Source organism: Rattus norvegicus, chromosome 17 (genome assembly GCF_021556685.1).
Source record: "Rattus norvegicus strain SHRSP/BbbUtx chromosome 17, alternate assembly SHRSP_T2T, whole genome shotgun sequence".
NCBI classification, from domain to species: domain Eukaryota; kingdom Metazoa; phylum Chordata; class Mammalia; order Rodentia; family Muridae; genus Rattus; species Rattus norvegicus.
In genome coordinates, this window is record NC_141550.1 from 14,653,285 (window position 1) to 14,680,421 (window position 27,137).

General features: G+C 43.5%; 1 long non-coding RNA gene across 1 annotated transcript; it reads right to left on the reverse strand.

Annotated features, from left to right (window-relative positions):
• Positions 1–1,887: 1,887 nt before the first annotated feature.
• Positions 1,888–26,670, reverse strand: LOC148000020 (uncharacterized). Its single transcript, XR_015641130.1, has 3 exons — positions 26,541–26,670; positions 4,731–4,905; positions 1,888–3,055 (listed from the first exon to the last, which is right to left on the reverse strand). It is a non-coding gene; the product is annotated as an uncharacterized LOC148000020 (long non-coding RNA).
• Between the last annotated feature and the right edge of the window lie 467 nt (positions 26,671–27,137).

A 27,137-nucleotide genomic window follows, 5' to 3' on the forward strand; every position in this document is an offset into this window, starting at 1 on the left:
CCTTGATAGATGATTAGGCCATATTACGCTGTAGTTTTGATGGAGAGTTTGACAATCATTATCCTAAGGATCCTTTGCTACAATTTTTCATTGAACATCCAGTGATTTTTCCAAAGGTCACTGCCTCAGAGCCTTTGTCAGGAGCGTTAGGTATTTATACAGATGGCTCCAAAACAGGTGTAGGTGCCTATGTGGTTGATTCTCAAGAACCAGTTTTAATTCAATACAGTCCAGGCACCCCCCAAATTATGGATGTCACACACATACCTCAATTTGGAAATTTAAAATATGCTCATGTTTCTGTTGATACCTGTTCCAGTATTATACACACTACTCTGATGACTGGTGAAAAGACTCGTAATGCCATTAGTCATTGCTTAGAGGCATGGGCGGCCTGGGGAAACCCTGATAGTCTCAAGACAGACAACGGGCCTGCCTACACAGCAAAGTCCTTTCAGGCATTTTGCCAGACAATGCAGGTCGGTCATACTACAGGATTACCATACAATCCCCAGGGTCAAGGAATTGTGGAAAGAGCACACTGTACTTTAAAAGAGCTTATACAAAAACAAAAAGAGGGAATTGCCAGTGGCCTAATACCAAAAGAACAACTTTCTTTAGCTCTTTTTACTCTAAAATTTTTAATTTTGGATGCGCGTGGCAGCTCTGCCGCGGATCGCCATGCTGCTACTACACCTATGACTAATGCAGAAGTAAAGTGGAAGGATGTATTAACTGGTGAATGGTGTGGCCCAGATCCCATGATTTCGAGATCTAGGGGAGCTGTTTGTGTTTTTCTGCAGAATCAAGAAAATCCAATTTGGGTACCTGAGCGCTTGACTCGAAAATTGCCTTCTGCTCTTCCTGAAGATGAGACAATGAACCCTACTATTATTGGGAATGGTAATCCAGGTTGATTCACTCATCTTGTGGGCTGTTGCCAGATCCTGGCCAGTACCCATGCCAGTTCATAGCAATTCTACTGTTTTGCCAACCTTTTCTCTACCTCCTATTTGTGTGATGTTCCCTGTATAGTGCCAGATGGAGAAATGCCCCAACGGTATGCCGCCACTAACTTTTCTCTGTCGCATACCTTATGTTTTACTGTTAAGAACTCTTCCCTGCCCTGCATTTGGTTGCGTAGAGCCACATTTCAATATTCAATATACTATAAGCTCTAATGCGAGCAATGTACCCATTTGATCTGGCTTTCTATTAGCTAATCAAAGGATAGATTTAGTTCAAGAACAAATTGAAGCACTGTATCATATGACGCAACTGTCTTGTGTTTCCTCCTTTAGAGGTTTATGCATTATTCCTTTGCGAGCTAACTTTTCTCAGCACTCTCAACAGAGCAAAGAAATCTCGAATTATCTGAAAGGAAACTGGTCCATGAAAGCAGAGCAACTATCAAGACAATTGCTGATGCAGATCGCTGTCCTCAACAGCACTAGGTTGGACCCCATCACAGTTGAAGATTTTACCTCATGGATTGCCAATGCTTTCTCCCTTTTTAAGGAGTAGGCAGGCATGTTTGCCTGGGGAGCTATTGTCCTCCTGGGATGCAGAGTAGGTCTCTGGCTTATTGGCCTTTTAAAAAGAGAACATGCCAGACACAAAGTGGTTGTTTACCAGGCTATGACCGCCATTAAAAATGGTGCTTCTCCCAACATATGGCTGACCTCTTTGAAAGATTAAGAGTTCGCCCTAGATCATTTTTGTCACGGTCATGTGGAGTCATTGTATCCAGAGACGGGCAACTTTCCTCGAGCTTGGACCAACCTAAGACATGGGGCCCAGTGGCGATAGGGTAACTCTATGATAGGTAAGGCCGAGTTTGGATGAGAACGACCTAAGACAGGAGCAATGACAAAATTGACACCCAGATCTAGACCAGTCATTTTATTAAACAAAAAAAGGGGGAGATGTAGAGCACCCTCCTGTGGTGAACAGCAGTACTGCACATGCACGGGTTTTGTACCTGGCATCAGTTGGCCGGGACGTTAATATGCTAATGAGGGATTCATGCTCCACCAATCCCTGGAGGATAAGTAGCAGGGGTGATAGTGGGGTGATAGTGGGGTGATAGTGGGGTGATAGTGGGGTGATTTGTGCTCCGCCAATCCCTGAAAGACAATTAGCATAGCCCCAGCCTGTTGTGTATATAAGGTGAGTGCTTTTGCTGCTCAAGGTCCCCGTATCAGCAAAGAGGTGGTCCTGCAATAAAGGGTGTTGAGAAGAATCCGACCGTGTTGCGTCTTCCTTGCCTGCCGAGGTGGGTGCGACAAGTCATGGGCCCTCAAAAGCTCATCCAGATCCATTTTAGGGATATCTGAGTATTCAGCAAACTGACTTTCACCTCCAGACAAAACCACAGCAGACCAGGACTATCCAAAGAATGGAAAGAGGCAGTATGCAAACAAATTTGGCCCGAAAATGGCCAAGCATCCACCTAGGAGGAGGTTTCAGCATGTGGACTCAGCTCATCCCTTCTGGCGTGTGATAGTGCTTGGCCAGGATGAAACTGTCCCACCCTCAGGAGCCAAATAAAGCAATATGGTAGGTGTGATAGAAGAGCCATCTGCATGGACAGTGAGTCTGGAATCCAGTGAGAGTCACAATGGGCAAGCCATCATGATCAGTCCCAGGGACTTTGGGTCTTTAGAGACCAACAAAAAATCCAGGCCGTCTCCAAACACCTACCCTATAGCATGAACAGGACACAGGTCTAAAATCACAGACATATAGTCAGATTGACTTGAAATCAAAGTACAAACAAAAAAAGGGCTGTGGCTGCCTTACACGTCCCAAAGGGACTTACAAGTCCAGTCAATCACACGGGAACTGACTGCTCCTGGCCTTCAGCCACAGCCCTGGCCTGTGAAACACGATCCAGATGTCCCCACTACAGTACACACTGCCAAGGTCAGCTTGCCTTCAAAACACCGGATGCTTAACTTCCAGAATACATGCCAAAATCCCATAACTTCCCAGGGCTCAGGTGATGTCTTCATGAGGAGACACTCGAGGGTAGAAACTGGAGAGATATGTGTCCCTAAGGAAAAATTTGAAGTGAAAGATTTCAAGGGGTTCCATGCCCATGAAGAGAAGCAGATTACTATAAGATCTAGAGCCATAAGCCAGGGAGAAAGGCTCAGGAAAGTAAGTCCTTCCATCCCAAGCTCCACCCAGTTTAGGGATACAACCAAGACTTGGATTCCAGGGGAAGGGGAGGCTACTTCTAAAAGCTCTTGGAATAACATCACAAGGACTGCTTCAAAATATGGAAACTTAATCACAAAATACTTAGGGCAGGGGGATTCCATAGAGAATATTCTCCCTACATCAGGTACTGGGCAAATACAGGAGGTTGTAACGAGGAACAAGGTCATCTTCAATTGTAGCTGAAATACAATCACTTGTGAATGCTCTCGTCCAGATCTTGGAAAACACTGAAGGGTACCCATCAAAGGTACTAGGGTGTAAAGTAGACTCACTGACATCCCACTCTCCTGTGGGTCTGCATGACACAATTCATAGCAGAGCAGCAAGCAGATTACGCTGTGGCCATGTCAGCCCTGAGATCAATAGCTATCCCTTCACATATACAGGGATTGAAGACAAACCACAGTCAGATATTGAAGCCCAGAGAGCCTGTGACCAACTTCCAACTCAAGTGAAGAGGGGGATGGGCTTTAAGCAGCTCCACACGCCCAAGGAGAATGAACTTCCATGTGGGTACAGGGGAACTAGAGACAAGCAGGGGCCAGGTATTGCTGAGTAGAGAGCATGTGACCCAGGTAAAACTACAACAAAAACTTGAATCAGTCACAGTCTTCAAAATCAGCCCTGTGAGACAGAACCATTCACACGGATACTGAGAAATTAGAGGAACAGCAGTCAGGTACTGATCATTCAGTCCCTGAACCACATTAAAGTTCCATGGCTGCCTTACAAGTCCCAAAGGGAACCATCCAGTCAACCACACGGGAACTGACTGCTTAAGGACTTCAGTTGCTGCCCAGCAAGCATCTGACACCAGATAGACCTGACCAGGACAGGGCAAGGTGCAGGTGGCTCTGGCCATCTTTGCCTTAACACCAGGATTTTCTAGAAGATGTCCCATCTGCCCAGCCATTGTGTCCCCCATGCTTCCTGGTAATAAACTTGATTTTGTCCCTGCAAAGAAAGGTTGTTCTTTCTGGAGCTCTTCCTCCTGAGCTCATGGCTCCTTCCCAGATGGGAGCTGCTTCCTGGTAAACACTCCTGTCTTTCAGGACAGTGGTTCCTGTCTCACAGTGATGGAGCAGGGGAAGGTCAGCATTGCTCCTGCCTCAGTGCAGTTTATGGAGAGACAGGGCAGGTGGGAAGGCACAGTCACTTTTAGGTGTCACCTTCACACATGCCCTTTGCTGTGCAGTTAGTAATAATCTTTCTGTCATTACAGAGACAACAAAAGGCTACACTTTTTCAGGATGAGCCAACCCTGTGAAGACCCCACCCAGGTCTGTGGCTCAATGTGTCCCCTTACTGTCCCACCTTTATGTTTTTGTCACTTTACAGACTGATGTGCTGAGACAACAACCACAAAGATTTCATCCCCATTTCAAAAGTAGGAGAATTTATACGTACATTTCAAAGTCAGACGTAGAAAACACCTATCCCAGGAGTCCGTACCTGCATTTCTAGGACAGACATAAAGAACACCTATCCCGGGAGCTCCTCCTCACCTTGATGTGGTCAGACCCTATCACTACTCATCTAAGCCTGTGTGATGGGTCAGTGGTCATCACCAGTCTGTCTTCTTCTGTGACTGTAGCTTGATCCAGAATAGAGCGCAGTGTGTGACCATTGATAGTTACTGAGGGCCACATCACACAGGCCTGCCTAGTAACACAGGAAATCCTGCAGAGAAACCACAGACATCCCCGTGAGTCCCCTCAGTGTTCTCCCTGGAGACATGGATATATCCTCCACTTCCTCCCCAAGCCATCACCATGGAGACATGCAGCTTATATGATGCTGCACCAGTGCCACTCTGGAGTAGTCAATGTCTGTCAGTTGTAGACTGTTTCCTGGTGAAGATTATTATGCAGATAATTTGGAAGCCTACATTCCTACTTTACCACCCCCTCTGAGCTCTGTGGAGACCAAACACCCTATCTGCATCCACTGTCTGGTAGAGTTCATCTCTGCTCTCTCCTCCCATAATTTTCTTTCAATTCTGCATCCCTCCTGCAAGCCCTGAAGGAAGCAATCCATTTTTCCTCCCCCACTGCTTCACCAGATCTCATCTCCACTTCTTCTTTTGCATTTTCTTCATATATTTGTTTTTAGTATAAAATAAAGAAAACATAACAAAACATATATGGGATGTTAAGTCATTAGTATAAAACTAAAAAGGGAACAAACTCCGAGGGTCAAAATACAAGATGCTGTCAACCCCTCAAAGCTTATGTGCTCCTCTGTCATCACCCCTCCCCTCTGCAAGGGAAGCCCTTGCTTCAGGAGCTTCCTCTTCCTCTTCCTCACATAGAAGTAGAGTCTTGACACCCCGAACTTGTATTGCTCGTCTCAGTGACTCTGTCTGCCATCGTCCCTTTAACACTGTAGCATAGGATGATCCATCCCTGCTCACAGGACCCACATCTGAATCATTTAGCACTTTCACCTTATTTTAATGTACCCAGATTTCTCTATCCATTCCAAAGTGGACAGATGTTTACATCCCCATTTAATTGATGACTGCCCTGGAAACTGCTTCCTCCCTGCATGATGCTAGTAATAGCTTGTGTGCTTCTAGGGCTCCTGCTTTGGTGTACAGAGGTCCCACTGGCACAAGGGTTGGTTATTTGTGGCTGCTTCGGGCCTCTTTTCCCAGTCTCACTCACTTGAGTAACTACAGGGTTAACGGATGGGTTTTGAGACTTCGGTTTCCTTGGTGCTGTTCATGGTTCTGTTTTCTTACCTGCAGCCATGCCAGTCTCACTCTTCCTTTCTCCTCACTGATTGATAGGAAGGTATATTCTGGATGTTAGCATTTCACTGGTTATATCTTGGCAGGGTATCTGGAGATTGGCTTACACATGGCTGGGAGCTACCATGTGAGTGCTAGGAATTGAACCTGGTCCTGTCCAAGGCAGCCACTGCTTTTAACTACGGAGGCAACTCTCCAGTCCCACAGGTCCTAATACTGTGAGAAAACACTTTCACTATTTCATCCATCAAAAGGATTTTATTTTGCCCCTTTTATTTCTGTATAGCTGTCAAATATTAAGGAGAAAATACATAAAATCTATCATTATATTGAATTCTCATTTTCATTAAATTATAATATATCAATTATAATAGACATTACCATTATTTAACTGATTCTTTTAAATGATGAAGATGATATTACTATTTTAAGTTTAGGACGATTAAATGTATCTTTTCATAGTCTTGTAAAACTTTACCTTCAAGGCTTTCCTACTTTTATTAGATACTTTGCTAAGTGCAAGTCCATGTTTTAAAATTATAACCTCTAGACCACCATAATCTGGTGGGCTTTGTTTTGTTTTCCTTAAGATAAAAATATGAAGCTGTGTGGGTAGTGAGGGAGAAATTTGGGAAAAGTTGGAGGAAGGAAAGAATATGACCCATATATATTGTAACAAATACAAAATAAAACAATAGTTGGGAAAATGAACCCCATTCAAATAAAGGCAACTAAGACTTCTTTTCGTACCTGGAAACACACTTTATCGCTGCACACTGACCTGCTAACCGGCTACTTGGGTCACTTCCCAGAGCTTTCCTCTCTCTTCATTTTCCTATAACGTGTGCCTTTAGGAACGTCATGTGCTATCCCTGATCCAGCCCACTTCACACACAAATTCTATTCCCTCCTGATATAGGCTTTGGGGCATAACTAGGTTATTAAGAGCATGGATACCCTTGTCCATAGAAACAGAGAACTTCCAAGTGCACTATCATCTATGTGTGGTGTGTGTGTGTGTGTGTGTGTGTGTGTGTGTGTGTGTGTGTGTATGTTGTTTATGATGTGTGGGGTGTGTGTGTGTGTGTGTGTGTGTGTGTGTGTGTGTGTGTGTTGTATGAGTGTGGACCTTTCTCTTTGTTTCCTTGGTGGGTGGTTTACAAATACAAGAGGCTCATCTGCAAACCAGAAAGGGTCCTCACTATAAACAAATCATGTATGCAGCACCTTGATAATTGAACTTGGCCTTGGAATGGGGCCAGGACAGAGTAGGGGAGGGACCTCCATGTATGTAGGAATGTGGAAGATGTCAGCCTCACTTGGTACTAACTTTTTTCTGGTACAACTTGACAGGGAGGACACATGTACCTTTGCAGGTAACCCCTAACCTCTGCTCTGTAAGTGAGCCCTTATTAGCTCATTGATTCCCAGATCAGGTTCTGTCCGAGTGTGTCACTGGGACCTTAGGAAGAAGGGTAGAAGTTAAGTCTGCTGCAAAAAAAAAAAAAAAAACTTCTATTGACTCATAAGCTGATAACCTTTAACTTCCTTTCTTATGTCAGGACCCTGAATCTAGCAGGGCCAATGGAAGGTGGTGAGGTGTCCTGCAGGACCTGATACCTATTCCTGTATCTCAGGTGGCACTGGGGTCAGAGGGGTTGTCTAGCTGGTTCTTGAACCTGGCACTGTATATGCCACAGTAGAAGAGATACTGTCTAGGCAGGACTGATATCTAGAAATCTATATGGTGACTGTTCTAAGGTTCCTTAAATAACAATATCTCTACTGTGCTAACAGGTTATATGAGGTTCGTGTTCACCACATTTGTAAGACCTTGGTTATCAGACAATGTTGCATACAACATCCCAAAGCACCTGCCAATACAGTGCTGTGATCAGTTCCAGCTGGAGAGCCACCCTGCCACACACAGTATGTTGGGAATCTGGCCTCAGCACAGCACACACTGCACCATCACTAGGCTTGAACGTCTCTCCAGAGGTGACTTTGATGGCCGAATTCACACAGTGTGATGTTGCAGTGTGCAGTGCTGTTCTCACTGCTCAGTGAACTGAACACCATCTCTGTGAAGAGGGGCTGAGCCTGTTCTGCCTGTAGACGCCCGACCTTCTCAATGAGGCTCACCAGATCTCCCTCAGCAGCCGTCCCAGCACCACACACATATGTTTTCCCATTATGAGGGGGAAGAGATGCATTATATTTGGATGGCCCAGAAGATTGACTCAGTCATTTTCTCCCCCATTTCCTGGACCCTGAAAGTGTTATACGCTTCCTGTGGAGGAGGCACAGCTGAGGAAAGCTGCCTTTCTGTGCCAAGGGTCCTGAAGGTGACAAGATCTCGTGAAACGGACACATTTTGGAAGATCTAACTCCAGTTCCAGCTTCACTGCTGCCTGCTCTCTTCACTTGCTGGCAGGTTGCTCGGCAATTCCCATGCTAACACCAGCTGACTAAACACTGAGATGAAAACCATGATATTGCACTCAAGAGAAGCAGGATGGGAGGAAGCTTTATGGCTTTCAATTCCCACATGGGTAAGTGAGAGAGAGGTGAGATGGCCCCACAGTGTGCTTCAGGGTCACAGAAAAATAATACACAAAACCCTAAAGCAGCCGCTGATAAACAGCTGAAGGTGAGAGCTGCTCACCGCCGCAGCAGATGAGCCCAGGTCTAGTTCTTGAGCCCACATGGTGGAGGGATAGAACTGGCCCCACAATTTGTCCTTTGACCTCCACATGTGTGCAGACACACACAATTAAAACTACAATAAACCAAATACTATGTCAATATATTCATGGGGAAAATGTGAAAACCTCAATGAAAGTTACTTCTTTATTTATTTATTTGTTTATTTACTTATTTACTTATTGCTTTAGCTGCTGTTTATTGACATTCAGGTGGGCACTATAGCAACAGTGAGGAAACTGGTCAGTGAGCCCTTTACAAAGACAGCACAACATGCTAGAAGGATCAGTAATGAAGACAGTGGCTCATGAAATCCGATCACTAGGAAGGCGTTTTCCAAATGTATCGGTGGAGAAAACAGGTCTGCAGACTAAAGCCAGTTAGGGATATCTCTTACTAGGGACCTCAGGTGCTATCTCACGGTCTTAGCTTGGGATATACTTAAGACAGTTTCAAGAGGAAAATTTAAAGCCATGTATGCATGCATTAACCTCCACTCCCCTCCCCCCCCACAAAAGAAATACAACCAAAATCTCAAATCAAGGACCAAATGATGCATCCTGAGGTCTTAGAAAAGTGAGCTGGCACCCACTACAAGCAGGACATTTCAAGAATAATACTCATAGGGGCAAAAGCAACTATAATAGAGACTAAAGGATAATATGAACAATAAGTTAAACGAGACTTAGTTTTTTAGAAAATAAGTAGGATTGGAAACCTCCCACCTGAATTAATCAATGATGTAGAGTCCCAGATAGCAAAATTAGAGATGATAGGAGAGATGTTACAGCACATTCAGAATACATCCAAAGGATTGTTGGGGGAACACATTGAAAATACATAGAAGGGGTTGGGGATTTAGCTCAGTGGTAGAGCGCTTGCCTAGCAAGCGCAAGGCCCTGGGTTCAGTCCCCAGCTCCAAAAAAAGAAAAAAGAAAAAAAAATACATAGAAGAAAACAAAAAACTTAAAAATATAGAATAGAAAACCCACTGTAACATATGAAAGTAATTAGAGGCCAAGCATGGTGGAGCCTGCCTTTAATATCAGTAGTAGTTTGGATGCAAAGAACGCAAGTCTCTGTGAGTGTGAAGACAGCCTGGTTTACATAGTGAGTTCCAAGGCACCAGTGCTCCAGTGATCCACAGTGAAATCCTTCTAAAATCTAAAGACTGGAGAGAGCATTCAGTGGTTAAGATTACGTATACTTCCTGTTCTTGCATAACAGCCAGACTCTATCACCTACAGCAAACAGCTCACGACTGCCTGTGAGTCCAACTGTAATATAGACACACAAATGTTCAACATGATTAAATGATGAAAATCTCTCACCAATTATAAGTTGACAGAACATGCTTGAATGTAATAAAGGCTTTATGTGAGAGACTTAAGAACAATTTTATATCAAACACTGCAAACCTCAGAGTATGTACATTAAGATCTGCAGTGAGACAAGGGTATCTACATTCTATATACTTAACCACTTAGAGCCAAAGGACAAAAAGGTGACCTTAAATCAAAACATATAAAGATGATACAGACCTGTAGAAAGGAGATTAATAAATGCCTTAAGAAATATAGGAAAATGAAATCACACATGTGAAAAAAAATGCATAAAACTGCCAACAACCTGAAATCAGAAACAAAAGTAACAAAGAAAACAAAAACTGAGTGAATCATGGAGTTTGAAAACCAAGGGAAGGAACAGGAGCTACAGAGGTGAACATCACCAACAGAATATAAGAGATGGAGGGGAGGGATTCAGGCATAGAAGGTATGATATGAAGAAATCAATAGAATGAAGAAAAGACCAAATATAAAAAGTCACGACAGCTTTGAAGAAATCAGGGACACTATGAAAAGACCAAACCTAAGAAATATAGGAGCAGAAGAAAGAGAAGGTTCCCAGGTACAAGGCCAGAAGATATTTTCAACAAAATCATAGAAGTAAATTTCAGCAACCTAAAAATAGACATGCCTATATACATACAGGAATCTTACCAAACACGAAATAGATTGGATCAAAAAAGAAAATCCTGCCACCCCACAAAAATCAAAGCACTATATATACAGAATCCCCAAAAAGAGAAAAAGGCAAGGTAACATAAAAGTCAGACCTACCAGAATTACACCAAATTGCTCAACAGAAACTTTAAAAGTCAGAAGGGCCTTGGCAAGTGTGCTGAAATGGCAGACTTCAGTCCAGAATACTGTAGCTAGCAAAACTTTCAATCACCTTAGATGGAGAAAACAAGATATTCCATGGCAAAACCAAGTTTAAACAATATCTAAATTAAAATACAGTCCTACAGGACAACTCTAACCCAAGGAGGCTACCTTCACACAAGAAAGCACAGGAAATAAATAACACCACACCAGAAAACCACAGGAAGGGAAGCACGCAAACACACAGACACACACACACACGCAAATCACCACCAAAGTCAAATTGCCTGGAATTAACAGTCATAGGTCATTAATATCTCTCAACATCAAGGGAATCAATTTCCCAACAAAAACAAACAAGCCAACAGAATGGATGGGAAAACAGGATCCATCATACTGGTGCATAACGAAAATACACCTCTGAAACACAGATAATCATAACAAAAGGCTAAAGGGCTGAAAAAATGTTCTTCAAGCAAGCATACCCAATAAGCAAGCAGGATAGCAATTCTAATATCTAATAAAATGGAATTTCAAACAAGAATAATCAAAAGAGATGACGAAGAATACATCATATTCATCAAAGGAAAAATGCCTCAAATGAAAGGGCACCCACACTCATAAAAGAAACATGACTAAAACTTAAATCACCCATCAAACCCCCATGTTAATAGTGGGAGACTTCAACACCCAGCTCTCACCAATGTACAGGCCATCAAGACAGAAAATACATGGAGACATAATGCAATCAATAGACATTATGATTCCAAATGACCTAACAGGTTATCTACAGACCATTCCAACCAACCACAAAAGAATAGACTACCATCTTCTCACCATCTTACTGAACCTTCCCAAAAATTGGCCATATACTTGTCACAAAGCATGCCTCAACAGATAAAACAAAACTGAAATGACCCCTTGCATCTTATCACACAACAATAGGTAAAAGCTGAAATTCAACAACAGAAACAAAAGCAAGTCTACAAATGCATGGAAACAGGACAATTGTCTACTGAATGAAAATTGAGAAAGGAAAGAAAGAAATTTTGGACATCCCAGAATTCAGTGAAAATGAAGGCAGAACATACATAAACTTATAGCACACAATGAGAGCAGTGCTAAGAGGAGAGTTCAGAGAACAAAATGCCTTCAGGAAGGAGAGATCTCCTCCTAGGAATGCCAAAGCACACCTGAAAGCTTCAGAACAAAAAGAAGCAAATGTACGAGAAGTAGACAGTAAAAACATAATCAAACTCGGGACAGGAGTCAACAAATGAGGAACAGAGAGAACTATACAGAGGACCAAAGAAACAAAGTGCTAGTTCTTTGGGGGGAAAAAATCAACAAGAAAGACAAACTCTTAGCCAAATTAATGAAAAAGCAGGAAGAATATACACAAGTCAGGAAAATCAGAAATTAAAAGCAGAATGTAGCAACAGACACGGGGAAATCCAAAGAATAATGTGGACTGACTTCAAAGTCCGAATGCCATAAAATTAAACCATCTAAATGTCAGGAACAATTCTTTTTTTCCCCATCTTTATTAACTTGAGTATTTCTTATTTACATTTCGATTGTTATTCCCCTTCCCGGTTTCACTGGCAACATCCCCCTACCCCTCCACCTCCCCTTCTGTATGGGTGTTACCCTCCCCATCCCCCCCATTATCACCCTCCCCCCCCCCAACAATCACATTCACTGGGGGTTCAGTCTTAGCAGGACCAAGGGCTTCCCCTTCCACTGGTGCTTTTACTAGGCTATTCATTGCTACCTATGAGGTTGGAGCCCAGTGTCAGTCCATGTATAGTCTTTGGGTAGTGGCTTAGTCCCTGGAAGCTCTGGTTGGTTGGCATTGTTGTTCATATGGGGTCTCAAGCCCCTTCAAGCTCTTTCAGTTCTTTCTAAGATTGTCAGGAACAATTCTACAGATACCTTTCCCCACAGTTAAAGCGAGAAGAGGTAAACAATTCAAACGGTCCTATAAACTTCTAAGGAAATAGAAATAAAACAAACCCAGGGCCAGATGGTTTTCACACAGAGCTCCACCAGACTTTCAAAGAAGAGCTAATGCCAATACTCCTTAAACTATTTGAGGAAATAGAAACAGAAGAAACAATGTGAAAGTCATTGTATGAAGCTACAATGACCCTGATAGGTAAACCACATGAAGACTCAAGAAAGGGAATTTCAGACCAATTCAGCAGGAGGGATTCAGACCAGCAGGGATGCCAGGAGCTGCTGTGCCTCTCTGGACTGAGTGAACATCAGTGAAGACACAAGGCCAAGAAGAGTTTAGCTGTGCGAGCAATGCAAGCTCTTCTCACACTGGTTTAGTCCTATTTACCCCCCCCCTCCAAGCATCACATGCCCTCCCTGGTTTTGCCTCACCAGGTGTCTTGCCTCAGGATGTGAGTCTCCCTCAGCTGACATCACTCTGCCAATTGGCTCGAGTCCTCAAAAGGGCAAGAAATGCAGCATAGCACACCACCGGAAAATTTTGGTGATTTTCTCTCTATGGAGTCCTGACAAATGAAACTCAAGTAAAAATGTAAGTCAGACCAGTAGATGCTAGTTGTTAACAGAGAATTGTTCATCACATGTCCTTTCACATGCTTGCTTTGGCAAAACATCCTTTCGCCTCTGTCTACTTCAGGAAACTCTTCCTTCACATTGTCACCCCAGCAAAACATTACCCAGAAGAAATGACTTTCCAAAGAACACTTAAGGTTCCTCTTCACATCCCCCTCTCTGTTTAAGAATTGTCCTTTTCTCTAACATCAATAATCTTTTCACAATAGAAATAATTACAGAAATCATCACTTTTCAATAAAGGGCTTATTAAGTACAATATTGTCATAGTCTAAAAAACAAGCTCGAATGCCTATGAATAGAGAATGACTAAACATAATCCTTTCATGTCTTTCAATATAGAGCACAATAATTAAACCAAAACCTTAAATTTCTATTAATATACAAATTCAAACACTAGAGGATAACAACTATAACACATCCAGTGACTAAAACTACCTAGTCAACTTAAGGGATTGGGGCGAGAGTCTTCTTTTCTTGATGCATTGTGTTGAAGAATTCCTGTTTAGGGCCCCAGAGGGAAATGGTTAGTCTGAATAAAGCTAGCTGCAGCATTTATTGCCCAGACTCTGGGTTTATACAGTTGCTGAACTGTCTGTTGTTTGGTCCCCAAGGAAAAGTGGTTAGTCTGAAAACAGTGGGCTGGATCATTTATTGTCCAGTCTCTGTGTTTATCCATTTTCTGTATTGTCCTTCCAGTCTATATTATACAGTCCCTGTGTGATTGGTCACGAGGGCCCTCTGAAGTTGATTTGCATGCATTTTTAAGGATTCATACATTGAGACAGTCTATGAATAACTTTGGCTATTTGCTTCATGAAGACATCCAGGTCTCCAGTGATAGGAGTTTTTCCCTGGTCCTATCTGATCTTTATAAGGTTTGCTGGTAGCCATTTTTTTGAGCACCTGTACATACATAAGCATTACCATGTCCCCATCTTAAAGCTAATGCAGATTGACATTCTAAAGTCAACACACCCTTACAGTATATTGGTTGACCTAGTTTGTTCAGGATTGAACTGCCCTTCCTGATTCCTGTGTGGTGTCTGCTCAGTGCTCTAGACTGCAGCTGCTGATTCATATTTGGTGTTTGCTCTGGGTTTGGACTGAGAACAACAGAGATTGGAATTGCCCAAATGAAATATTTCTAAACAGGTCCACTTCCCATATTCTAATAATCCTCCTTTTCAACTACCTCTGGTAGATGGTGAACTGGGGAGAGGTTGAACTATATTAAAGTAGGTTGTGAAAAATATGGGCCTACACAGAGAAATGTTGGGGCTCAGGGATATGGAACAAAACATGGACAGAATCTACTTGAGACTGATTCACAAGCAGGATTTGGATGGAGGGAGCAGGGAAAGGGCACAGAGGGGCTGGCTGGGCTGGAGCCTGGAAAGGGGCTGTGGCAGCCTCTCTACTGCCAGGATCCCTTTGTGATGAGGAGGCCACAGCAGTGTGATGAACCCTGAGCCCTCCTGACACATGTCAAACTGAGCTTCAGGACTCAGTGTCCTGGGAGCTGCACTGCAATTCAGAAGATGGTGAATTCCCTTCTTCTAATGAATAACGTTAAGAGATTCGTGGATGAGCCCCAGCTCCATGGACATAGCAATGGACAGGAGCATTGGGATGTGTGAGAGGAGGGGATGGTTTTCCTACTATTCCCATCCTTCACTGAGTATCCACTGTCACCACCATCTGGAAGCATAGGGGACATCCCAAAGATGAGCAAAGACACGGTTCACACACAGTGGAGCAGCAGTCTCTAATCATAACCTTTAATCTCCCATTCCCTTGAAAGGCAGGTGTACTGACAAAGTTTAGCATTTTTATTCTTTTAAAAACATAAATATAAAGACTATACATGGACTGACCCTGGACTCTGACCCCATATGTAGCAATGAATATCCTAGTAAGAGCACCAGTGGAAGGGGAAGCCCTGGGTCCTGCTAAGACTGAACCCCCAGTGAACTAGTCTATGGGGGGAGGGCGGCAATGGGGGGAGGGTTGGGAGGGGAAAAAAATAAATAAAAAAACATAAATATAAGAATATTTTTGTGGTTTTGTTTTAATCTTGGGGGTGGTAATATGGTGTACCTTAAGATTTTCCACATCAACTGACTATGATTTGCCTCATGCTCTAGAATGTGAGTGATTTTGCCAGCAGCAGATAGTTTCTGCATTTCTCTGGTTCCTGTAACTCTGTGGTCTTTTCAGAGGGTATAAAAATGACAGGGCCTTGGGAGGCATGGTGGGTTATTGGTGGGCTGTGTTTCCTATCAGTGGTTGGTGTTTGTGTTTTGATACATAGTCATGTGCACAGAAACAAGACGAAGTTGGATATCCTGATGGAAAGGTCAAACTTGGCCCAAGGAACTCAACCCCCCTAAATCAGCATGAGTTAGTCTAACAATAACATCACCCCCTTTCTACTCCATCATTGTTCTCTCCTATGTAGTGCTACGTAGTTGAAAGGGTGGAAGAAAAGGGGTGGAGAAGGCTGGAAGAGAGGAAAACATTCAAACTCTAGCTACAGATACATAAGGGACAAACTCTAAAGAGCAGCACTTCCGTCTGCAGCAACAGACAGGTAGACCAGCGGTGAGAGTGCCCCTGAGGTGACTGACTGAAGATCTCAGACCATCTGTAGAGAGAGACAGAGAGGCTACTCAGGATGACATGACTCCATGGACAGACTATTTCTGAGTTGGTGAGGACACAGGACAAGCTACGAGAAAAGCTGTTGTCTTCTGCTCAGGGACTTGCCTATGTTTGTGGTGAACTAATGTGAAACAGGTGATGAGGCCATGGGCCTCAGATCACGGACTGAGTCTCTGCTCTGAGGAAGCAAATATCACCTGAGAGCCCAGAATCAGCTGCAGAGCTTGGGCTTGAGTAGGATCCTGTCTGAGGAACACTGATTGAGGCACATGTGGAACCTGAGGCACAGACACTGCCTTCTGCTATTTCCAACAGGGCTAAAAGGAAATGTGTTTATACACCGTGTGAATGGGTCAAGGATGGATGAGACAGAGCTCTCTGGGAAATGCATTTCATTGTTATTCATGAGCACAGAGAACAGGAAGGTTGTCTACCAGAGTGAGTAAAGCGAGTCCCCAGCTCATTTGTATTGTTTGGAACTCACAGGGGCTGAAGAGGGGTAGAGCAAGACCAGGAAGAAAACTGCTGCTGTAAAAGGTAGGCTCCTGCTTTCCTGTGGAGAGGAATTCTATCTGGCCCTCACCTCGTTAATGAGGATCATGGTGACAGCCATGCTTTTTGAACATGAGATGCAGAGCTCCAAGAAGGAAGGGGGGCTGCTGGGAAGGAAATAAGGGACAGGAAATCCCCAGGATTTGGACACAACAAAGCTGTGATTAGCCTTGATGGGTGCTACACTTGGAAGTGTAGTTTGAGCACTGGAGTGATATTGTGGACTCCCAGGTCCACCTGACAACATGTAGCTTCAATTCTCCTAGCTGCAATTCTCTCTCAGAGAACAGGTCCTGTGCCCCTTGCTATATTGTAAGGGGAATGACAGGAATGGAGGGAAGAGCAAGGAAAGTATAAATGGAGAGATGAGGTCCCTCATTCCCCTTGCTCACAGTGCTGTCCTTGCACAATGGTGCTTGAGAATTAGAATCCTAGCATGGGTTGTCATAAGAGAGATGCCTCACTAATCTGTGTTATCGTTCCTTGTCCTTATCTTACATAACTATCTCTAGGGTTAGAGATGGCAGAAAAACTGAGGAAGAGGCCCAGACTCCATCACAACCTGTGAATATGTAAGAAAATCTCTAAGTCTTGTGGAATTTTTCACTCCATAATGTGAGCACAGAGTCTGGGGGTCTCCATACTGAAGGTGCCATGCAGGGTGGGATTGGAACACACCCCTATTGGATGTGACACTAAGGGATATGGGATATGGAGGCAGTGGAGGGACTCTATGGCTACAGGTGCCATATTTACACAGTCTAATGATCCTCTGCATAGGCCTGACGCTATTGCCTCCTGTCTCTTGCAGTCCGACAAAGCAACTTTTCCACACCACAGCCTTCTTCAAACCCTAATCAGAAAATGGATTATAGTCCTTTCTCTCAGCTGTTGTCCTACCTCAAGGTCTTGGAGGATCCTATACAGCTGAAGTTTAGTGGACTTGTCAGGGGCATATCCTGTGTTCTCAGTCAGTTGTGGCTACTGCCCAGGCCTTCAGAAGCCCTTCATCATCAGGATATAAACTGTGACATTTAGTGATGCATTTGTCCCTGTCCGAGGACTAAAGAAGGCTGGAAGACCTCCAGAGATTTCCCAGGAGCAGCCATTGCATCAACCATTTGTAATTCCAAGCTTGGTTGTTGTGACTGAGGCCCAGGAACTGGAAGAACTACCAAGTTCCACACCAAACCAACACCGATTGTTTACAGAGTAGGGCCTGTGGAAGAGCTGAGCCTAGCACTGAGATAGACATGCAGGCATGGCAACCAACTGAAAACCAGCCCTGGCAAACGGACTGAATTGGAAAGGCATGACAGGTTCCAAGGAACGAAAACATGAAACAGCCATTACTCGGCACACTGACAACTTGTCCAGGGGACCCTGCAAACTAAAACTACCAGATCAGCCTCTAGCATCCTGAGCATTGTCCAATGCTCCACCATCATGAATAGTCACAGAATGAAAAAGACAGGGTAATCAAGGACAACAAGGAATGCCCTTCTCATTGCTCCCATCCAGGGAATTGATTTCCATCCAAGGTCAATGTCCAGCAAACACTGTGTTGTTCTAAGAACAAGCCTGAACTCTCCTTTCCTGCTCAGCCCCATATCCTCAACTCCAAAAGCTACCAGTAGGGCCAGGTGACGGGGTCTGTGCTGAGAGATGCCCTCAGAAAGGCAATAGCTAAGTGTAACACACAGAACGCCTTCAATAAGAGCCTAGGTGTTAGGGACAAAGGCCTAACCTGCACTTTGAGCAGCAGCCCTGGGAAGAGGCTGGAGTCAGGAACCTTGCACTGAGGAGAAACCAGCTCTTCTACATGAACCCTGCTGAGCATTGTTCCCTGCTTGACTCAAAGACTGAATGGGAGCAGGAATCAAACATCACATACCTTCCAGTGAAATGCAGAAGGAGACAATAGCTGCAGATTCCTGAGGCAAGGGATCTCACCTCACCTGGGATTTCAGTTTTAACCCTTCCCCATGTTGTGTGTACATCCTCACCCATCTGTGACTCCAAGCCTTAATACTAAGTATTCCCTGGCTGCCATGGATCTGAAAAATTTGCATCACCAGGACCCAAGAGGGACAAGGGGAGAAAGTACGTCAGCTGCCAGGCTAGAGAGGGCTCTGTCTATGCACTCAGCTGCAGAGGTGCAGGACACACAAAGAGCCCCTCCACCTGCAGCCAACCATGGACCCAAAGGCTCATTGAGATCCATGGCAGAGATACCTGAGTGCTAGGCTCTGTGCTTCCTGCCTTGAGACCAAATCCCAGCAGAACATGACTATCAAAGGGACTGGAAAAGCATCCTGCTATCAGGACTACCCGAAATGACCAGGATTGCAACATAGAAGAGATCAGAGGATGTGGCGTCAGAGTATATGCTCTGGAGTGAAAAAACTGTAGGCTCTAAAGATAGGGTCAGATCTGCAGTGGTCAAAACAAACCAATACCTAAGAGGTGAAAGGAGAGCCTCCCTGACTGGGGAGTTAGACTGGGATCCAGTATGATTCCCAATGGCCCAGCCATCAACATGGGTCCCAAGTATTTGAGTCTGCAGAGGCCAACCAGACTTGACATCTCCCAACACCTACCCCACACACACTCTTGGGAGTCAGCTCTAAAAACACAAACATACACTGTGACTGACTCAATATCAAATAAGCATCCCCAGGCCTGGCCTGTGAGACATCGTCCAGAAGGCCCCGGTACAGTACACACAGGCCAGATCATCTTGCCTTCACAACACTCTCTGACCAGCTTCCAGAATACACACCAAAACCCCAGACTTCCCAGGGCTTAGATGATTCTTCAGAAGAAGACATAGGAGGGAGGATACTCAAGAATTAAGAGTCCCGGGACTCCCAGGCGGCAGCGGTAGCGGCGGCGAGGACTGCGGCGGCGGCGACGGCAGAGAGTTCATATGGGAAGGACATTGGGGTGAGCATCTTCTCTATTTGCAGCTGGCTTTTCTGATTCACCCTACCATTTAAAACCTGGAGGCACTGGCCCACACAAAGCCTTGCTGCTGCATCACCACACCGCCGGACCCTGAAGGAAACAGACCGGATAAACAGTTCTCTGCACCCAAATCCCGTGGGAGGGAGAGCTAAACCTTCAGAGAGGCAGACAAGCCTGGGAAACCAGAAGAGACTGCTCCCTGCACACACATCTCGGACGCCAGAGGAAAAAGCCAAAGACCATCTGGAACCCTGGTGCACTGAAGCTCCCGGAAGGGGCGGCACAGGTCTTCCTGGTTGCTGCCGCTGCAGAGAGCCCCTGGGCAGCACCCCACGAGCGAACCTGAGCCTCGGGACCACAGGTAAGACCAAATTTTCTGCTGCAAGAAAGCTGCCTGGTGAACTCAAGACACAGGCCCACAGGAACAGCTGAAGACCTGTAGAGAGGAAAAACTACACGCCCGAAAGCAGAACACTCTGTCCCCATAACTGACTGAAAGAGAGGAAAACAGGTCTACAGCACTCCTGACACACAGGCTTATAGGACAGTCTAGCCACTGTCAGAAATAGCAGAACAAAGTAACACTAGAGATAATCTGATGGCGAGAGGCAAGCGCAGGAACCCAAGCAACAGAAACCAAGACTACATGCCATCATCCGAGCCCAATTCTCCCACCAAAACAAACATGGAATATCCAAACACACCAGAAAAGCAAGATCTAGTTTCAAAATCATATTTGATCATGATGCTGGAGGACTTCAAGAAAGACATGAACACACTTAGGGAAACACAGGAAAACATTAATAAACAAGTAGAAGCCTACAGAGAGGAATCGCAAAAATCCCTTAAAGAATTCCAGGAAAACACAATCAAACAGTTGAAGGAATTAAAAATGGAAATAGAAGCAATCAAGAAAGAACACATGGAAACAACCCTGGATATAGAAAACCAAAAGAAGAGACAAGGAGCTGTAGATACAAGCTTCACCAACAGAATACAAGAGATGGAAGAGAGAATCTCAGGAGCAGAAGATTCCATAGAAATCATTGACTCAACTGTCAAAGATAATGTAAAGTGGAAAAAGCTACTGGTCCAAAACATACAGGAAATCCAGGACTCAATGAGAAGATCAAACCTAAGGATAATAGGTATAGAAGAGAGTGAAGACTCCCAGCTCAAAGGACCAGTAAATATCTTCAAAAAAATCATAGAAGAAAACTTCACTAACCTAAAAAAAGAGATACCCATAGACATACAAGAAGCCTACAGAACTCCAAATAGATTGGACCAGAAAAGAAACACCTCCCGTCACATAATTGTCAAAACACCAAACGCACAAAATAAAGAAAGAATATTAAAAGCAGTAAGGGAAAAAGGTCAAGTAACATATAAAGGCAGACCTATCAGAATCACACCAGACTTCTCGCCAGAAACTATGAAGGCCAGAAGATCCTGGACTGATGTCATACAGACCCTAAGAGAACACAAATGCCAGCCCAGGTTACTGTATCCAGCAAAACTCTCAATTAACATTGATGGAGAAACCAAGATATTCCATGACAAAACCAAATTTACACAATATCTTTCTACAAATCCAGCACTACAAAGGATAATAAATGGGAAAGCCCAACATAAGGAGGCAAGCTATACCCTAGAAGAAGCAAGAAACTAATAGTCTTGGCAACAAAACAAAGAGAATGAAAGCACACAAACATAACCTCACATCCAAATATGAATATAACGGGAAGCAATAATCACTATTCCTTAATATCTCTCAATATCAATGGCCTCAACTCCCCAATAAAAAGACATAGATTAACAAACTGGATACGCAACGAGGACCCTGCATTCTGCTGCCTACAGGAAACACACCTCAGAGACAAAGACAGACACTACCTCAGAGTGAAAGGCTGGAAAACAACTTTCCAAGCAAATGGTCAGAAGAAGCAAGCTGGAGTAGCCATTCTAATATCAAATAAAATCAATTTTCAATTAAAAGTCATCAAAAAAGGTAAGGAAGGACACTTCATATTCATCAAAGGAAAAATCAACCAAGATGAACTCTCAATCCTAAATATCTATGCCCCAAATACAAGGGCACCTACATACGTAAAAGAAACCTTACTAAAGCTCAAAACACACATTGCACCTCACACAATAATAGTAGGAGATTTCAACACCCCACTCTCATCAATGGACAGATCATGGAAACAGAAATTAAACAGTGATGTCGACAGACTAAGAGAAGTCATGAGCCAAATGGACTTAACGGATATTTATAGAACATTCTATCCTAAAGCAAAAGGATATACCTTCTTCTCAGCTCCTCATGGTACTTTCTCCAAAATTGACCATATAATTGGTCAAAAAACGGGCCTCAACAGGTACAGAAAGATAGAAATAATCCCATGCGTGCTATCGGACCACCACGGCCTAAAACTGGTCTTCAATAACAATAAGGGAAGAATGCCCACATATACGTGGAAATTGAACAATGCTCTACTCAATGATAACCTGGTCAAGGAAGAAATAAAGAAAGAAATTAAAAACTTTTTAGAATTTAATGAAAATGAAGATACAATATACTCAAACTTATGGGACACAATGAAAGCTGTGCTAAGAGGAAAACTCATAGCGCTGAGTGCCTGCAGAAAGAAACAGGAAAGAGCATATGTCAGCAGCTTGACAGCACACCTAAAAGCTCTAGAACAAAAAGAAGCAAATACACCCAGGAGGAGTAGAAGGCAGGAAATAATCAAACTCAGAGCTGAAATCAACCAAGTAGAAACAAAAAGGACCATAGAAAGAATCAACAGAACCAAAAGTTGGTTCTTTGAGAAAATCAACAAGATAGATAAACCCTTAGCCAGACTAACGAGAGGACACAGAGAGTGTGTCCAAATTAACAAAATCAGAAATGAAAAGGGAGACATAACTACAGATTTGGAGGAAATTCAAAAAATCATCAGATCTTACTATAAAAACCTATATTCAACAAAATTTGAAAATCTTCAGGAAATGGACAATTTCCTAGACAGATACCAGGTATCGAAGTTAAATCAGGAGCAGATAAACCAGTTAAACAACCCCATAACTCCTAAGGAAATAGAAGCAGTCATTAAAGGTCTCCCAACCAAAAAGAGCCCAGGTCCAGACGGATTTAGTGCAGAATTCTATCAAACCTTCATAGAAGACCTCATACCAATATTATCCAAACTATTCCACAAAATTGAAACAGATGGAGCCCTACCGAATTCCTTCTACGAAGCCACAATTACTCTTATACCTAAACCACACAAAGACACAACAAAGAAAGAGAACTTCAGACCAATTTCCCTTATGAATATCGACGCAAAAATACTCAATAAAATTCTGGCAAACCGAATTCAAGAGCACATCAAAACAATCATCCACCATGATCAAGTAGGCTTCATCCCAGGCATGCAGGGATGGTTTAATATACGGAAAACCATCAACGTGATCCATTATATAAACAAACTGAAAGAACAGAACCACATGATCATTTCATTAGATGCTGAGAAAGCATTTGACAAAATTCAACACCCCTTCATGATAAAAGTCCTGGAAAGAATAGGTATTCAAGGCCCATACCTAAACATAGTAAAAGCCATATACAGCAAACCAGTTGCTAACATTAAACTAAATGGAGAGAAACTTGAAGCAATCCCACTAAAATCAGGGACTAGACAAGGCTGCCCACTCTCTCCCTACTTATTCAATATAGTTCTTGAAGTTCTAGCCAGAGCAATCAGACAACAAAAGGAGATCAAGGGGATACAGATCGGAAAAGAAGAGGTCAAAATATCACTATTTGCAGACGACATGATAGTATATTTAAGTGATCCCAAAAGTTCCACCAGAGAACTACTAAAGCTGATAAACAACTTCAGCAAAGTGGCTGGGTATAAAATTAACTCAAATAAATCAGTTGCCTTCCTCTATACAAAAGAGAAACAAGCCGAGAAAGAAATTAGGGAAATGACACCCTTCATAATAGACCCAAATAATATAAAGTACCTCGGTGTGACTTTAACCAAGCAAGTAAAAGATCTGTACAATAAGAACTTCAAGACACTGAGGAAAGAAATTGAAGAAGACCTCAGAAGATGGAAAGATCTCCCATGCTCATGGATTGGCAGGATTAATATAGTAAAAATGGCCATTTTACCAAAAGCAATCTACAGATTCAATGCAATCCCCATCAAAATACCAATCCAATTCTTCAAAGAGTTAGACAGAACAATTTGCAAATTCATCTGGAATAACAAAAAACCCAGGATAGCTAAAGCTATCCTCAACAATAAAAGGACTTCAGGGGGAATCACTATCCCTGAACTCAAGCAGTATTACAGAGCAATAGTGATAAAAACTGCATGGTATTGGTACAGAGACAGACAGATAGACCAATGGAATAGAATTGAAGACCCAGAAATGAACCCACACACCTATGGTCACTTGATTTTTGACAAAGGAGCCAAAACCATCCAATGGAAAAAAGATAGCATTTTCAGCAAATGGTGCTGGTTCAACTGGAGGTCAACATGTAGAAGAATGCAGATCGATCCATGCTTATCACCCTGTACAAAGCTTAAGTCCAAGTGGATCAAGGACCTCCACATCAAACCAGACACACTCAAACTAATAGAAGAAAAACTAGGGAAGCATCTGGAACACATGGGCACTGGAAAAAATTTCCTGAACAAAACACCAATGGCTTATGCTCTAAGATCAAGAATCGACAAATGGGATCTCATAAAACTGCAAAGCTTCTGTAAGGCAAAGGACACTGTGGTTAGGACAAAACGGCAACCAACAGATTGGGAAAAGATCTTTACCAATCCTACAACAGATAGAGGCCTTATATCCAAAATATACAAAGAACTCAAGAAGTTAGACCGCAGGGAAACAAATAACCCTATTAAAAAATGGGGTTCAGAGCTAAACAAAGAATTCACAGCTGAGGAATGCCGAATGGCTGAGAAACACCTAAAGAAATGTTCAACATCTTTAGTCATAAGGGAAATGCAAATCAAAACAACCCTGAGATTTCACCTCACACCAGTGCGATTGGCTAAGATCAAAAACTCAGGTGACAGCAGATGCTGGCGAGGATGTGGAGAAAGAGGAACACTCCTCCATTGTTGGTGGGATTGCAGACTGGTAAAACCATTCTGGAAATCAGTCTGGAGGTTCCTCAGAAAATTGGACATTGAACTGCCTGAGGATCCAGCTATACCTCTCTTGGGCATATACCCAAAAGATGCCTCAACATATAAAAGAGACACGTGCTCCACTATGTTCATCGCAGCCTTATTTATAATAGCCAGAAAATGGAAAGAACCCAGATGCCCTTCAACAGAGGAATGGATGCAGAAAATGTGGTACATCTACACAATGGAATATTACTCAGCTATCAAAAACAACGAGTTTATGAAATTCATAGGCAAATGGTTGGAACTGGAAAATATCATCCTGAGTGAGCTAACCCAATCACAGAAAGACATACATGGTATGCACTCATTGATAAGTGGCTATTAGCCCAAATGCTTGAATACCCCTAGATCCCTAGAACAAACGAAACTCAAGACGGATGATCAAAATGTGAATGCTTCACTCCTTCTTTAAATGAGGAAAAAGAATACCCTTGGCAGGGAAGGGAGAGGCAAAGATTAAAACAGAGACTGAAGGAACACCCATTCAGAGCCTGCTCCACATGTGGCCCATACATATACTGCCACCCAATTAGACAAGATGGATGAAACAAAGAAGTGCAGACCGACAGGAGCCGGATGTAGATCGCTCCTGAGAGACACAGCCAGAATACAGCAAATACAGAGGCGAATGCCAGCAGCAAACCACTGAACTGAGAATAGGTCCCCTATTGAAGGAATCAGAGAAAGAACTGGAAGAGCTTGAAGGGGCTCGAGACCCCAAAAGTACAACAATGCCAAGCAACCAGAGCTTCCAGGGACTAAGCCACTACCTAAAGACTATACATGGACTGACCCTGGACTCTGACCCCATAGGTAGCAATGAATATCCTAGTAAGAGCACCAGTGGAAGGGGAAGCCCTGGGTCCTGCTAAGACTGAACCCCCAGTGAACTAGTCTATGGGGGGAGGGCGGCAATGGGGGGAGGGTTGGGAGGGGAACACCCATAAGGAAGGGGAGGGGGAGGGGGATGTTTGCCCGGAAACCGGGAAAGGGAATAACACTCGAAATGTATATAAGAAATACTCAAGTTAATAAAAAAAAAGAAAAAAAAAGAATTAAGAGTCCCCAAGGATAAGATCAACGTGAATGATCTCAATGTGTTTCATCACCATGAAGTGAGACAGAGGATTATAAGATCTAAAGGGAAAATCCAGGGAACATGTCATGGGATAGTAAGGTCTTCTATCCCATGCTTCACCCAGCTGAAAGATACAGAAAAAAAAAATGGGAGCCAGTCCTCCCTATATATACAGGGAAAAGGAAAAAAAAGATTCCTACTACAATACCTCTGAGGAACATCCAAGTATGCTCAGGGATCGACTGAAACTTCTACACATATGTCAGGCTCCCAGAGTGAAGTCCTCATGCTTTACCTGTTGGAGCAGGATGTGGCCTTCCAAAATGGTTCCCAATGTTCTCTTCACCCCCTCCAGGTAATAAAACTCTTCTCTCCTTTGTCCCATCTCTGCCTAGTTTGTCTTTGACTTGAGCCACAAGAGCCCTTGGTGCGTGTCTTGCACTTAGACTATCACTGTAGCCCACACAGCAGGCATCGGCCATGCTGCTCTCTCCATTTGTCCTGCATCAGTGACGTCACAGGCAGGACATACACAGGTGTGCCGCCTTCAGGGCAGTGAAGCCCTTCAGGGAAAAGGAGTCAGAGATGGACTTACTCCTCATACTCACCTTAGGGAGCGGGAATATGGATGGCCCTTCCTCAAGCTGTCTCATTCAAATGACAGGCACAAAGAATGTTCACCTCTCAAGATTCAGCTGAAACACTTTCACATCCAGTTCAGGTAGTTTGTTTCAGTATCTACTGGGAAAGAGAGGACAGTGACTGTTCAGCCTAGTAAATGCGCAAATGAAACCAGAGTCCTATTCCCATGGGTAACTCACCTGCTGCTGGTGGTCAAGGATCCAGGACATGTTTAAATACAAAGTCAGGAGCTGGGATAGGGTGCTTGACCAGTTTGACCATGAAATCATGCTGGTGCTGCTGTAAGCTGACAGAGCGTAGAGCTAGTAGGTAAATTCCAGCCACTGGAGGAAGCCTATAAGCACACAGACCCAGAGTCTCATTGCTGTCTGATGGTATACAGACACACATCCCCAGGAAGCTAGAACCTGGCTCCTTCCTGAACCTATCAGTCCTTGTCTGGAAACTCCCTGCTCCCATGGTTCAACAACCACAGAGATGAGCCTCTTCTCCTTCATCATTTGAGAGACACAGGACAGAGTCTGTTAGAAAGGTTAAAACACCTCACTGACTCAGTACTGAGT